The sequence below is a fragment of the Elaeis guineensis genome, chromosome 8, assembly GCF_000442705.2.
Source record: "Elaeis guineensis isolate ETL-2024a chromosome 8, EG11, whole genome shotgun sequence".
Lineage (NCBI taxonomy): Eukaryota > Viridiplantae > Streptophyta > Magnoliopsida > Arecales > Arecaceae > Elaeis > Elaeis guineensis.
Window position 1 is genome coordinate 90,129,746 of NC_026000.2, and position 13,294 is coordinate 90,143,039.

The window sequence follows — 13,294 nt, forward strand, 5'->3', positions numbered from 1 at the left end:
ACCCTAAGAGTTGAACCAGGTTAGACTTGGTCAGCTAGCTGGTGTCTAGGCAAGTGGTTTGCGGGACGACTGGGCCCGAAGGAAGATAGTTTTTAATTAGTTCCATTCACTGATCTGGCCAATTTAATTGGTGTCTAAGGAATGCAACGGGGGGACTCCCACCGACCTTACACTTATCTGGCCAGTTGGTTGGTCAAGCTCCGACTTGGAGGGCTTGAAGGCTAACTATAGTTAGGAGCTATCTAGAACTAGGGTAACTTTAGGATAGAGAGTCCACTGCATGCTAACTTGTTTGTAATTAAAATCTAACCACAACTAATTCTTCTATTAGTTTTAGGACTTCTTAGGATCTCTTCTTTAGAAGTCTTTTCTCTCTTCTCTTCTCCTCTTAATAAAAAAAAAATAATACTTAACAGACTAGGATAGTCCTACATAGACCTTTTAGTTGCATGTTAGGTCGACGATCACTAAAATCCGACTTGCAACAATTAGACGAAGAATTAGAAAAGACTCTTAGGACTATCCGAGTCAGAAACATAGCTGCACCTGGTGAGGCTAATCCTCCACGCTCATTGAGAGAATATTTCACTCCATCCTCGTATACCTACTCTCCATGCATTCAAGCACCTCCAGTAGAAGCTACCCAATATGAGATTAAGTCTAGCATTATTCAAATGTTGCCATCATTCTATGGACTTAGTAACGAGGACCCATACAAACACTTCGATGAATTTCTTGAAATTTGTTCCACAATAAAAATCCAAAACTTTTTCGATGATGCCCTTAGGTTGAAACTGTTCCCTTTCTCACTTAAGAACAAAACCAAGCATTGGTTAAACTCCTTAGACTCTATAACCATTTCAACTTGGAAACATCTTCAGAGAAAATTTCTCAAGAAATACTTTTCAATTGAAAAAATAAATCAAATTAGAAAAGCTATCACTAGTTTTTCCCAATTGGAGGGTGAACTTTTTCATGAGACATGGGAAAGGTTAAGGGACCTCATTCGTAAATGCCTACACCATGCTGTCCCTAAATGGCAACTTTGTCAGTGTTTTTATGATGGTCTATCGAAGAAACACCGACAAATAGTTGATGCATCATGTGGTGGGACATTCATGCTAAAGAGTGAGGATGAAGCCTGGCAGCTCTTTGAAACACTTAGTGAGAATTTCCTACATCATATGTCTGCCACCTCTAGAGAATAACCCATGCTTCAACAAAAAAGAAATGGAATTTATCAGATTGAAAATGTCATAGATATCCACAGTAAGGTAGATGAACTATCCCAAAAATTAGACCATCTTCTAAATACTAGACAATCCCTGATTCCACCTAACCCAATCCAAGAAGTTTGTGCATTGTGTGCAAGTCCGAACCATTTTGTTAGTGAATGCCCAGCCACACCTCAATTTTCTGAGTTTGTGCACAAGCTGGTTCAGCAAGCTTAAGTCCAACAAGCTCGCAGACCAGGAAACCATCCATATTCGAACACTTATAACCCCGACTGGAGAAACCATCCAAATTTTTCTTGGAGACCACAACCAGTGGTTGGCCCTGCCGCACCTCGACCTCAATATCAGGACCCAACATATAGGCATGGACCATACTATCAATTTCAAAATGCTCCTCAATCGTCTACTACTGGTCATAGCTCAGCTTTTAAGAAAAAAGTTCTGAAAGTACTAGAATGATTAGAAGTCAACACTCAGACCCTTAACTCCCAAACACAATCCATTGCTAAGCTAGAGATCCAAATAGGTCAACTAGCGACTGCATTCAATAGGAGGAAAGGAGAAAAATTACCTAGCCAACCCAAGAGTAACCCAAGAGGACAATTTGTGATTGAGAGCTCTAATACCCCAGAAGCTTTTTCTGAACATGCCAAATCAATCATGACTCTAAGAAGTGGGAAGGTCATTGAATACACTAGTAAAACCAATGAGACCGACCCTAAACCTCTAATCGAAGCTAAATCACCCAAGAACAAGGAAGACCTTAAAATAGAGAATGAACCAATTGCATCGGAATCATCTTACTTGCCTAAAGCCCCATTTTCGGATGCCCTGAAAGCCCCTATTCCTGTAGATAAGAAGGGAGGAAGACTCGATGAAATGTTGGAATTGTTTAAGCAAGTCCAAATTAATCTTTTCCTTCTAGACGTAATCAAACAAGTCTCTGCTTATACCAAATTTTTGAAGGATTTATGTACCTAAAAATGTAAATCTAAATCACAAATCTTAAAGAAAGTATACCTCACTGAACAGGCTAGTTCTGTCTTCCAGCATGCCACTCCTCCAAAACTTAAGGATCCAGGAGCCCCCATCATTTTCTATGTTATAGGAGATTATCACATTGAAAAAGCTCTTCTGGACTTAGGGGCAAGTGTGAATCTTTTACCTAGTTCGGTGTATGAACTTTTTGGATTCGAAGAATTGAAACCCACATCAGTCACACTGCAATTAGCTGACAGATCAATTAAGGAACCACGTGGAATGCTTGAGGATGTCTTGGTCAAGGTAGATGAGTTTTACTTTCCAGTTGATTTTCTGGTTCTCGACATGAAACTAAGTGGCAACCCAAGACAAATTTTCATTATCTTAGGATGACCCTTCCTAGCTACAGCAAATGCATGCATTAATTGTAGGACAGGAGTCATGGACGTATCGTTTGGGAATAAGAAACTGAGACTGAATATATTTGGTGCTTCCCAAGGACCATCAATGGATAGTTGCTTCGAAGTAGATACACTAGAAGACATTATAGAAGATGCAACACCCATAATTTTAGCACCAGACCCCTTAGATACTTGCTTGGCTCACTTTGGAGTGTATGACTTTGAGGAATATATGAAAGAAGTTAACACCTTGTTGGATACACCACACGATAAAACCACTCCTCCATGGACAATCAAGTATGATCCATTGCCCATATTAGCCAGTACACCAATAGTCCCATCTTTAGAATCACCACCTACATTAGAATTGAAACTCCTTCCTGCTATGCTCAAGTATGTATTTCTAGGATCCAATGACACCCTCCCGACAATCATTGCATCAAACTTGACCCCTAATCAAGAAGCACAATTGATTGGTATTCTGAAGGAACACAAAGAGGCTATCAGTTGGTTCATTGCCAATTTAAAAGGAATTGACCCCTCCATTTGTATGCACCATATTCATTTTGAGGCAAATGCCAAATCCCATCGAGATATGCAGAGGAGATTGAACCCAAACATGCATGAAGTAGTAAAGAAAGAGATGGTAAAGTGGTTAGATGCTGGAATCATCTACCCCATATCTGATAGTAAATGGGTCAGTCCCACTCAAGTAGTACCTAAGAAATCAGGTATTACTTTGGTTGAGAATGAAGAAGGTGAACTGCTTCCCACTCGCATATCATCTGGATGGCGAGTATGCATAGATTATAGAAAACTAAATGCCGTTACTAGGAAGGACCATTTTCCATTGCCCTTCATCGACCAAATCTTAGAATGGTTAGAAGGACAAAGTTTTTTCTATTTTCTTGATGGTTATTCAGGGTACAATCAAGTACCTATATTTTTGGATGACCAAAAAAAGACTACCTTCACCTACCCCTATGGCACTTTCATTTTTTGGCGTATGCCATTTGGGCTCTGCAATGCACCCGCTATATTTCAACGATGCATACTGGCCATTTTTTCGGATATGGTGGACAAATATCTTGAAGTTTTTATGGATGATTTTTCTATGTTTGGAACCACTTTTGAGGATTGTCTCCATAATCTTTCCAAAGTTCTTAAACAGTGTATGGAGACAAATCTTATCCTAAGTTGAGAAAAAAGCCATTTCATGGTGCAGAAAGGAATTGTATTAGGACATATTATTTCTGAAAGAGAGATCAAGGTAGATAAAGCTAAAGTTGAGGTCATTTCAAAACTACCACCCCCTACTTCGGTCTGACAAATACGATCCTTCTTAGGTCATGCCGGATTTTATAGATGCTTCATCAAAAATTTTAGCAAGATTTCAAGACCCCTGTGCAATCTGTTGGCCAAGGACACACCATTTGTCTTTGACGAAGATTGTTTGAAAGCATTCAACACATTATGAATAGCCCTGACAACAGCACCCATAATAAAACCCCCTGATTGGTCCATTCCATTTGAGATTATGTGTGATGCCTCTGACTTTGCAATAGGTGCCGTCTTAGGCCAAAAAATCAATAAGGAGATACATGTGATCTATTATGCTAGCAAGACTCTTTTCGATGCCCAATTAAACTACACCACAATAGAAAAAGATCTACTAGCAGTAATGTTCGCCCTTAAAAAAATTTGCTCATATCTGTTAGGGTCTAAGGTTCTAGTTTACTCTGATCATGAGGCTCTGAAATATCTCCTCTCAAAGAAAGATACTAAATCGTGTTGATCAGATGGATCCTTCTTTTATAAGAATTTGATCTAAAAAATCGAGATAAGAAGGGTTCCGAGAATGTGGTAGCTGATCACATCTCTAGGATCTTAGTTGAACACACGATAGGCATAGATGAGGTCAAAGAGAAATTTTCTGATGAACAACTTTTCGCAATCTCCTCTAGCCGTCGTCCATGGTTTGCCCATATTGTCAATTACTTGTCAACAGGACAAGTACCTTCTCACTGGACAAAATAAGAAAAGAATCAATTTTTCTCACAAATTAAATATTATTTCTGGGTGGAACCTGAACTATTCAAATACTGTCCTAACCAAGTTATTCACCGTTGTGTCCCCGAGAGCGAATTTCAAAGCATTCTCACTTTTTCCCTATCTTCGGCATGTGGGGGATATTTTAGTGGAAGAAAAACTGCAGCAAAAGTGCTGCAGAGTGGGTTTTATTGGCCAACGCTTTTCAAAGATGCACATGAATTTGGCCGAAGTTGTCTGCAATGTCAGCAAACAGAAAATTTATCCAAGAAGGATATGATGCCGCTGACCCCCATTTTAGTAGTAGAAATCTTCGATGTTTGGGGAATTGATTTCATGGGATCTTTTCTAGCCTCATTTGGATTCGAATATATTCTGGTGGCAGTTGATTACGTGTCAAAATGGGTGGAGGCAATAGCTACACGGACTAATGATAATAAAGTTGTAACTAGTTTTATCCAACGAAACATCACTAGTCGATTTGGCTTCCCAAGGGTGATCATTAGTGATGGGGGCACTCATTTTATGAATAAATATTTTGAAGCACTTATGAAAAAATATAATATTACATACAAAGTGGCCACACCATATCACCCCCAAACTAATGGTCAGGTAGAGGTGTCAAATAGGAAGATTAAACATATCCTAAAAAAGACAGTTAGGCCCAATAGAAAGGATTGGTCTCTTCACTTAGATGATGCATTATGGGCTTACTGTACAGCTTTTAAAACCCCTATCGGTATGTCCCCTATCGACTAGTTTATGGCAAAGCTTGCCATCTGCCAGTTGAATTAGAACATCGTGCACTCTGGGCCATACTAATGTTTAATTTTAACATGAAGAATGCAGGTTCTAATCGAAGGTTGCAAATCAATGAACTGGAAGAACTTCGCAACGGTGCATATGAGAGTTCACGAATTTACAAGGCTCGAACCAAAGTATTTCATGACAAATATATCTTTAGAAAATCATTTGAGCCAAATCAAAAGGTATGGCTTTTCAATTCCAAGTTACGCCTTTTTCCCGATAAACTTCGATCCCGATGGGATGGACCTTTCATTGTCACACAAATATTCCCACATGGAGCAATTGAAATTCATGATCCCCAGAATCGCAATACATTTAAGGTAAACGGCCAACATCTGAAGCCATATGTAGATGCAATTGTACATAAAGAACGAATCGACACCATCTACCTGTGTGATCCACTTTATAATGAATAATAACCTTGACATCTAGCTGAAAATGTAAAACTTAGCACTTGTTGGGAGGCAACCCAACGATTTCATATTTTTTTTACTTTACTGTAGCTGCAGAAATTTAGAATAAGAACCTATTAATCAATGAAGCTATCTTCAACTTTCGAAGCAAAATTATCTCAGGTGCACTCTCTCCTTTTATTTTCTTTGCTTTCCTACTCCATTGAGGACAATGTAGATTAAGTTGGGGGGGAGGAGGAAATTAATCAAATCCTCGAGTATGGTCAGAAATAATTAGTTTTGTGTATCCAAATTTTATTTTGATTAAGAGTCAATTAGGCATCCTAATCAATGAATGATTAACAGTCAAGATAATTTTAGAGATACTGAGGAATAAATTATTAAGAAAACCCAATGAATGGTAGGGTTTAGACTAGACCAAATTTTAGGAGTGATTCTACAACCCTCTTCTTATTGATCTCAATAAAGAATCTGCTTCATGAGAGATTGGGTGGAAAGGTCGAGGTATGCAAAAATTCTTCTTAAAATTTATTTAAAAAAAAATATTGGTTTCCTACTGAGTAAGCGGGCCCCTTCGCCTAATTTAGCATTGTGGTTCGCATAAAAAGGTGGGCAATGTTAAGAAAAAAAATAGTGGATAATAAGGAGACTAAATTGCAAGAAGATAATAAACCTCTCTCACATTAAGTTAGAGGATTTAAAGAGTAAAGTGAGGAGTTGGTGAAAGAAAAGCTCTTGAAATTTCTTTAGTTAATACTCAGCCACTAATTGGGTCAAATTGATAATCCAATGAAGTATCTCTTTAATGGTCTGACCAGGTATCATCTACTTTTTGAGATACCTAACCTAACTTTTTATTCAAGACTGAGTCGGTACACAATGCTGATATATCTATTTACTCGAGGATGAGCAAAATTCAAGTTGGAGGGGTGTGATAAACACTTAATTTAAGTCATTTAAAGTAGAAAATTATATTTAATTTATTTTATTTATTAAGAATTTGATGCTTCTTTTTATGTTTTACAGGAAAGAGATCGTCGATACAAAGAGTCCGATTCGCAGATCAAAAAGACTCAAGTTTGAAAAAAATTGGACTTAAAACAAAATTAAAATAAAAGAAGGATGCATACGGTATTATAGAAAATGAAGATACTATGCAAGGAATCCAAAAAGGATATAGGCACCATTTTAAAGAAACAAAAGTTTCTTTTTGTAATCTGCGCGGCAGAGCACGCGCGGCAGTGCGGGTGCTCGACGTGCGAACGTGCGACAGGCGGGCGCGCGGCATCGCGGGCACAGGTGCGCGGCATGGTGGGGCGCTAGGAGTTTTTGTTGGCGGACGTGAACAGATGGACAGATGGATCTGAAAATTAAAGAAAAAAATATAATACTTGGAAATACTTCAAGAGAAAAAATTTGTATTTTCTTTATCTGCTTGTGATCTTTCCATTTCATCCATCCATCTTTTAGTCTTTAGTATTTTCTTTAGTCCCACATCTGAAAACCATGTAAAACTCATCCCTCCTAACACCTATAAAAAGGCTCTTGTACTCCCATTTGAGGATGATCCCAGAAATTCTTCTAGAGCCTTGCATAGAAAAAGAGAAAGGGACTATTCCATGAGCAGCTAGGCTAGCAGTCTCGGGAGTGGAGAAGAAATTTTGTAACGACACAGAGTGGGTTTGTTGTTCTAAACTTTCTTGTATTTCTTTATATGCAATAAAAATTATGCTTTTTATTTAAATCATCATGAGTTCTTTATTTGCTCTCTTTCATATGCTTTTATTTATGCTTTCCTGTTAGATTAATATTAGGAACAACTTTTACTTTTTGGAGATGCACCATGATCTACGGGTACAGGGCGTGCCGAGGAAAGAACAGTTGTTTACCTAGTACTTTTCGAAGATGCACCATGATCTACGAGTATGGGGTGTGTCGAGGAAAGATAGGTATTTTTTCTAAGATTAATCGCATCTATTTAATTAAAAAAAAATAAAATACAACTCTACTAGTGCAAAATTAATTCAAAACTTCTGAGCTCTTTATTTTGTAATTACATCAATTTTAAGATAATTTATTTTTTAAATCAAAATAATACTTCTTTCTTTTATTTTGCAATCTCAACTTAGCCCAAGGTCCCTGAGGATACGATCTCGACTCATCCTACCTACGTAGTGAGTAGAGTTATTTTTGGTGCTATCAACGACTACGCATCATAGATCCTCGACTATCAATTTTATAATTGGCTCTCAAATGATTAACATGCATCCTACATTCACTAAAATAGAAAATACATACGAGTTTGAAGATACTAGAATTGTAACTTTGATCAATAGAATTGAAGTCTTAGAATTTGAAAGACATATCTAATTTAACCAAGTGCTAGCACCCATGTGCATTGGATGCGATGCACTAGATTATGTTATGGAGGAGTGTTCTTATTTGATGAACCCAACCCAAACTGAGTTCATACAAGAGAGTGCATTCAATGAAAGCTACATAAATGAACCTTATGCATCAATCTATAACCCAGGGTTGGAAAGTCATCTCAATTTTACATGGTCACAAGATGCAACACTAGGAGCCTATAATTTTATCAAACCTATCTAAGGCCCAACCAAACATTGAATGATCAATCAGGTCTAGATCCTGAGGAAAAAGTCAACACATTAAAAAAGAGTCTAGATGTCTTAGCGCAATCAACTTCAGACATTAAATATACTCTCAATAATTTCATGCAAACTACTAATCAGTTATTTAAACAATTGGGCCAATCAACTATAGTGGTTAGTACACTAGAAGAGGATAGATTATCAAGCCAACTAGAGGATGACCCTAGAGCTCAGAATGGTCAAGAACTTAAAGACCAGTTCAATCAGTTGAAAATATTTAGGTTTGAGGAACTGGAGGAGATACCTAAAGTTGATGATAATAATGAGGTATCCACACCTAGTGACCATTACACTTTGCTAAACTCAAAATTAATTATTGAACCCCTCATGACACTAGTTGAACCTCTGCTTAAAAAGAAAGAGGCAACAATAGGAGATCTAGAAACACTCCCTCAACACATCGAGTATATAGATCTAGGTCTCTTGAAACCCTAACTAGTGATTAAGTTATACCTAGATCTAATTGTAGAGGAAGAATTGTTGGTTATCAGGAGAATGAGTCATATAATGGTCCCAAGAAGAAAATACCTTGAGGAAGAGCCTGAATCATGTAAAGAATTATAGACCCATGTTAAGATTTGGGCAGGAATAGGATGGGCACTCTTTTAGCGTCCAACTAAAGATAATAAACTTGATGCTTTTTGGAAGGCAATCTAAATTTTATTTACTTTATTTTAACTGATCTTTATTTTTTTTAGAAATAAAAGACCACTCTGTATGGAAGCACCTGTCGATAATTTGGTCTGACTGAAGACAATAAATTTATTTTTTTTTTAGAGGCAACCTACTTTTAGCTTCTGCTTTTGCTTTCTTTTGCATTTTGTTTAGGTTAATTGAGGCTTGTTTCATACCTTTTGTAGGGATTTGAGGATGATATTAACTAAGTTGGGATGAGAACCAATTTTGAAAAGATATCTGGATCAGGTGACATCTCTCTTTTTGCTTTTTTTTTGCACCCTTTATTTTTTCTACTCCATTGAGGATAATATCGATTAAGTTGGGAGGAGAATAATAATAATTTTTTTTAAATTTTTAAGTTAGTATTTAGCATTTAAGCATCTTATTATACCTAAAAATCAAGCTAACCAAGTATTTTTAAAAGAAAATTGATGTACAGACTAGAGAGTTTGTGAGATATTGAGGGATCAAGTATTAAGAAAACTCAATAAAGAGTTAAATTTAGAACTTAAAAGTTTTCTTTGAATATTTCTAAATTTTTTTACCAGCATCAAAGAAGAGTTTACTTTCTATGGTCTTGTGTAGGATAACTACATATTTTTTTATATTTAAAAAAAAAGTAAAAAAAATTTCAAATACATCATGCTGAGTAACCGAGCCTCTTTGCCTAAGCAAGCATTGAGTTTTACGTCAAAAGGTATGAAGGACAAAGAAGCTTTGTTGTAAAGCTAATTTTAACTCATAGTCTGTTTGATTCGATCAAGTAGGTTCGAGGGATATTTTATATCTAGTACCCTAAAGCCATCTAGTTTGAGTGTCATTGGCTGAAAACTCACTACATGGATCAAACAGAAAGCTCAAGAGGTTAAGACATTCAATAACGGTACAATATTAAAAAAAATTAATAAATAAAGGACAGAAGTAACAATATACTTATTGTCTATATGAGGTTAATGATTTGGAGATAAAGGTAGAAATAATTTAGAAAAGTTTAAAAAATATTTAGTGCTCTTAGCTTAACACCCATATTGATTAGTATTAATACTCCAATAACATACCTCACTTACGCTCAACTGAATATCAATGTTCTTTTTGAAAATTATTTGGTAAAATTCAAAATTTTAAGTTAAACAAAACTTAATTCTAAATTTTTTCTTTACTCGAGGATGAGCAAAATTTAAGTTGGGAGGTGTAATAAATATTTATTGAAGGTATTTTTGATAATTTATGATGCTAACATCTTCTTAAAAACTTAATTTCATGAATAAATTATATTTTCTTACAAAAATAGATAATTTTAGAAAAATATAAAATTAGAGTATATTTATAAAAAAATAGATATTGAGTTTTGTTGGGTATAAAATACCCCCAGCTGAAGTTTGTAAAAGGCCGACCCTTCCAGGACTCTTCCGGCTTCCGACCTTGTGTAGCGTCTTTCCGAACTTCCTCGACCGTCTGAGCTTTCATAATACCATCCGGACTTCTCCGATGATGAGCTCCTCCATTCATATACCGGGCTGCTCCAAATACTTTCCGAGCTTCACTATCAGCCGATTTTCTATAGTGATCGACTATTCTCTGAATCTCTTCCAAACTTCTTCCCGCCACGAACGACTTTACTCCGAACTTCTTTCGGACATCGTCAATGTCTGAGCTTCTCCAACAGTAGGACTTCTACAGTAACTAGACTCCATCCAAGTTTTTACGATGGTCGACCACCTTCCGGATTTCATCCGAGCTCCTACAAGAGCTGGATCCTAGCCGAACTTCTACAGCGGATGGATTCCAGACGAACTTCTACAACGGACGGGCTCCACCAGCCGGATTTCTATTTCAAACTTCTTCCAGACTTCATCAATGACCAAGCTTCTCCAGCAACGGGACTTCTATAATAAGAAGTCTCCATCCGAGCTTCCATGACAACTGATCTTCGTCCGAGCTTCTACAATAAGCGGCCTCCTTTCAAACTCCTACAAAAGCCGGACTCCATCCAAACTTCTATAGCAGAATTGAATCTCGGACTCCTCCAGCGTTTGACCTTCCACAGTGTCCTCAAGACTCCTCCAGCAGACAAACCTCCACAACACCATCCGAACTCCACTGTCGGACGACCCCCTACCAGATTTCTTATGAAACTGGATCTCTCCGATGGATAATCTTCAGATGAGCTTCCACATCAGGCAAATCCCAGACGGACTTCTCTGGCAATTGAACTTCTACCAGACTTCACCAACAGAAAGTCCCCGTTCGAGCTTCTACAGTAGATGACTCCCTCCTATAGCATCAGCACCCAAGGCATCCGACAACAGTAGACTCGTCAGCAACCTCAGAAACATCCGAGCTTCTCCCAGATTGCTGAGACAGAGAGCCATTCTGCTCCGTCAGACATCGCAGTCGAGCTTCAGCCATTAGGCCCGAACTCTCTATCAAGTCACGATGATGGTCACTACCCTACTCCATTCTCTGTAACAGATTCCACGTGGCTCGACCACTCTTTGGCAAGTCACGACAACGGACACCACTCCACTCTCTACAACAAAGTCCATGTGGCCCTGAATGGCCCCCTGATGCCACTACTCTCCATAACAAACTCCACATGGCCTCGAACGGCCCACTACCAGACAGTTACAGATGTCGCTGTCAATCAGTTACGCTCTCCATCTATAAAAGGGGACCCCCAGATACGTTCTTCTCTAAGTTCAAAACTATATCCCGAAACTCTGCTAAAATCCCATTTGAGTGCTCCATTTCTGTTGAGGCAGAGTACTGACTTGAGCATCGGAGGGTCTTGTCGGTGCACCCCCAACTCCGATTTAGACTTTATTTGCAGGTCCCGACAGTGGCCGCGATCCCCTCGGCTCCAGCTTCTCCGACATCGATGGTCCCGACGGTGGCCATAATCCCTTCGACTCCAGCTTCTCCGATGTCGGCAAAATTCTGTACCAACAGAATTGGCACTAGAGGAAGGGCCTGTATCTTTGGAGTACCCTTATTCTTAAAGGAGTACTCAACGGGACTGTCTTCGGTCATCTTCTTTGACATTTTCTTCTTCTTCTCCTGCCAGATCTCCACCTGATGCCTCCCTGAAAGGCATCCACCAGGCCATCCATGACCTCTGTGGCTAGATCTCGACGAGCCCCACAAGCTCCAACCTCGTCTCCAGTTTACCAGGCTCCTCCTCCAGTAACGACAGTCGGCATGGAGCAGTTCGACTTGCTGGTTCGGCAGGTCAGGGGCCTCACAGAAGCAGTGCAGGCCATGCAGCAGCAGCCGCAGGCTTCAGTGCAACTGGAAAGAGCATCACTGGAGTTCTAGAATCCAACGATCTAGCGGGCCACTTGGGCCAGTCACCCTGTCTTCCCTAGAAAGGGGAAGCAGAAGGCGGAGAGCCCTCCGTCCGATCATGATTCCACCCTCGGAGGGTCCCTACCTCCATTCCACTAGAAGACCCTCGAGACTCACAGTCGAGAGGACCTCCTGGATCAAAGATTCTAAGAGATGAACCGACGGATCGAAGAGCTCATCCGACGAGGTTGGCTCGACAGATTCATCTGGCACCGACCTGAAGGTAGGAAGGATCGGTCGAGGGCCCTACCACAGCTAGAGCTGCCAGGGAGGGAGGAACAGCCTGAAGATTGGCCTCCAACCGAGATTGTCAACACCATCTCTGGAGGACCCCGACGGGGAGCAGCCAGTGGATCGACCGTACCGCCCAAGCGGTAGAGGATTGAAGAGTCTATAACCTTTACTGAAGAAGATGCCCGGGAGATTCAATTCCCTCATAATGATGCGGTTGTAGTTTCTTTAAATATTGCTGACTATGATGTACGTCGCATTCTTGTTGATAGTGGAAGCTCGATCAATATTCTGTTTTACGATGCATTCTCAAAAATATCTATTCCGGATGGTCGATTGGGGTTGATAAACTCTCCGTTGGTAGGGTTCACTGACGATGCTGTGCCAGTGGAAGGGGTAATAACTTTAACTATGGTTGCAGGTCGGTGCCCAAAGCAATCAAAAGCGCAAGTGGATTTTTTGGTAGTAAGGGCACCGTCTGC

The 13,294-nt window shown here is 39.2% G+C and overlaps 1 non-coding gene across 1 annotated transcript; it reads right to left on the reverse strand.

The window, feature by feature from the left end:
* Positions 1 to 924: 924 nt before the first annotated feature.
* On the reverse strand, positions 925 to 1,030 carry LOC140851313 (small nucleolar RNA R71). Its single transcript, XR_012134064.1, has one exon. It is a non-coding gene; the product is annotated as a small nucleolar RNA R71 (small nucleolar RNA).
* Positions 1,031 to 13,294: the final 12,264 nt, after the last annotated feature.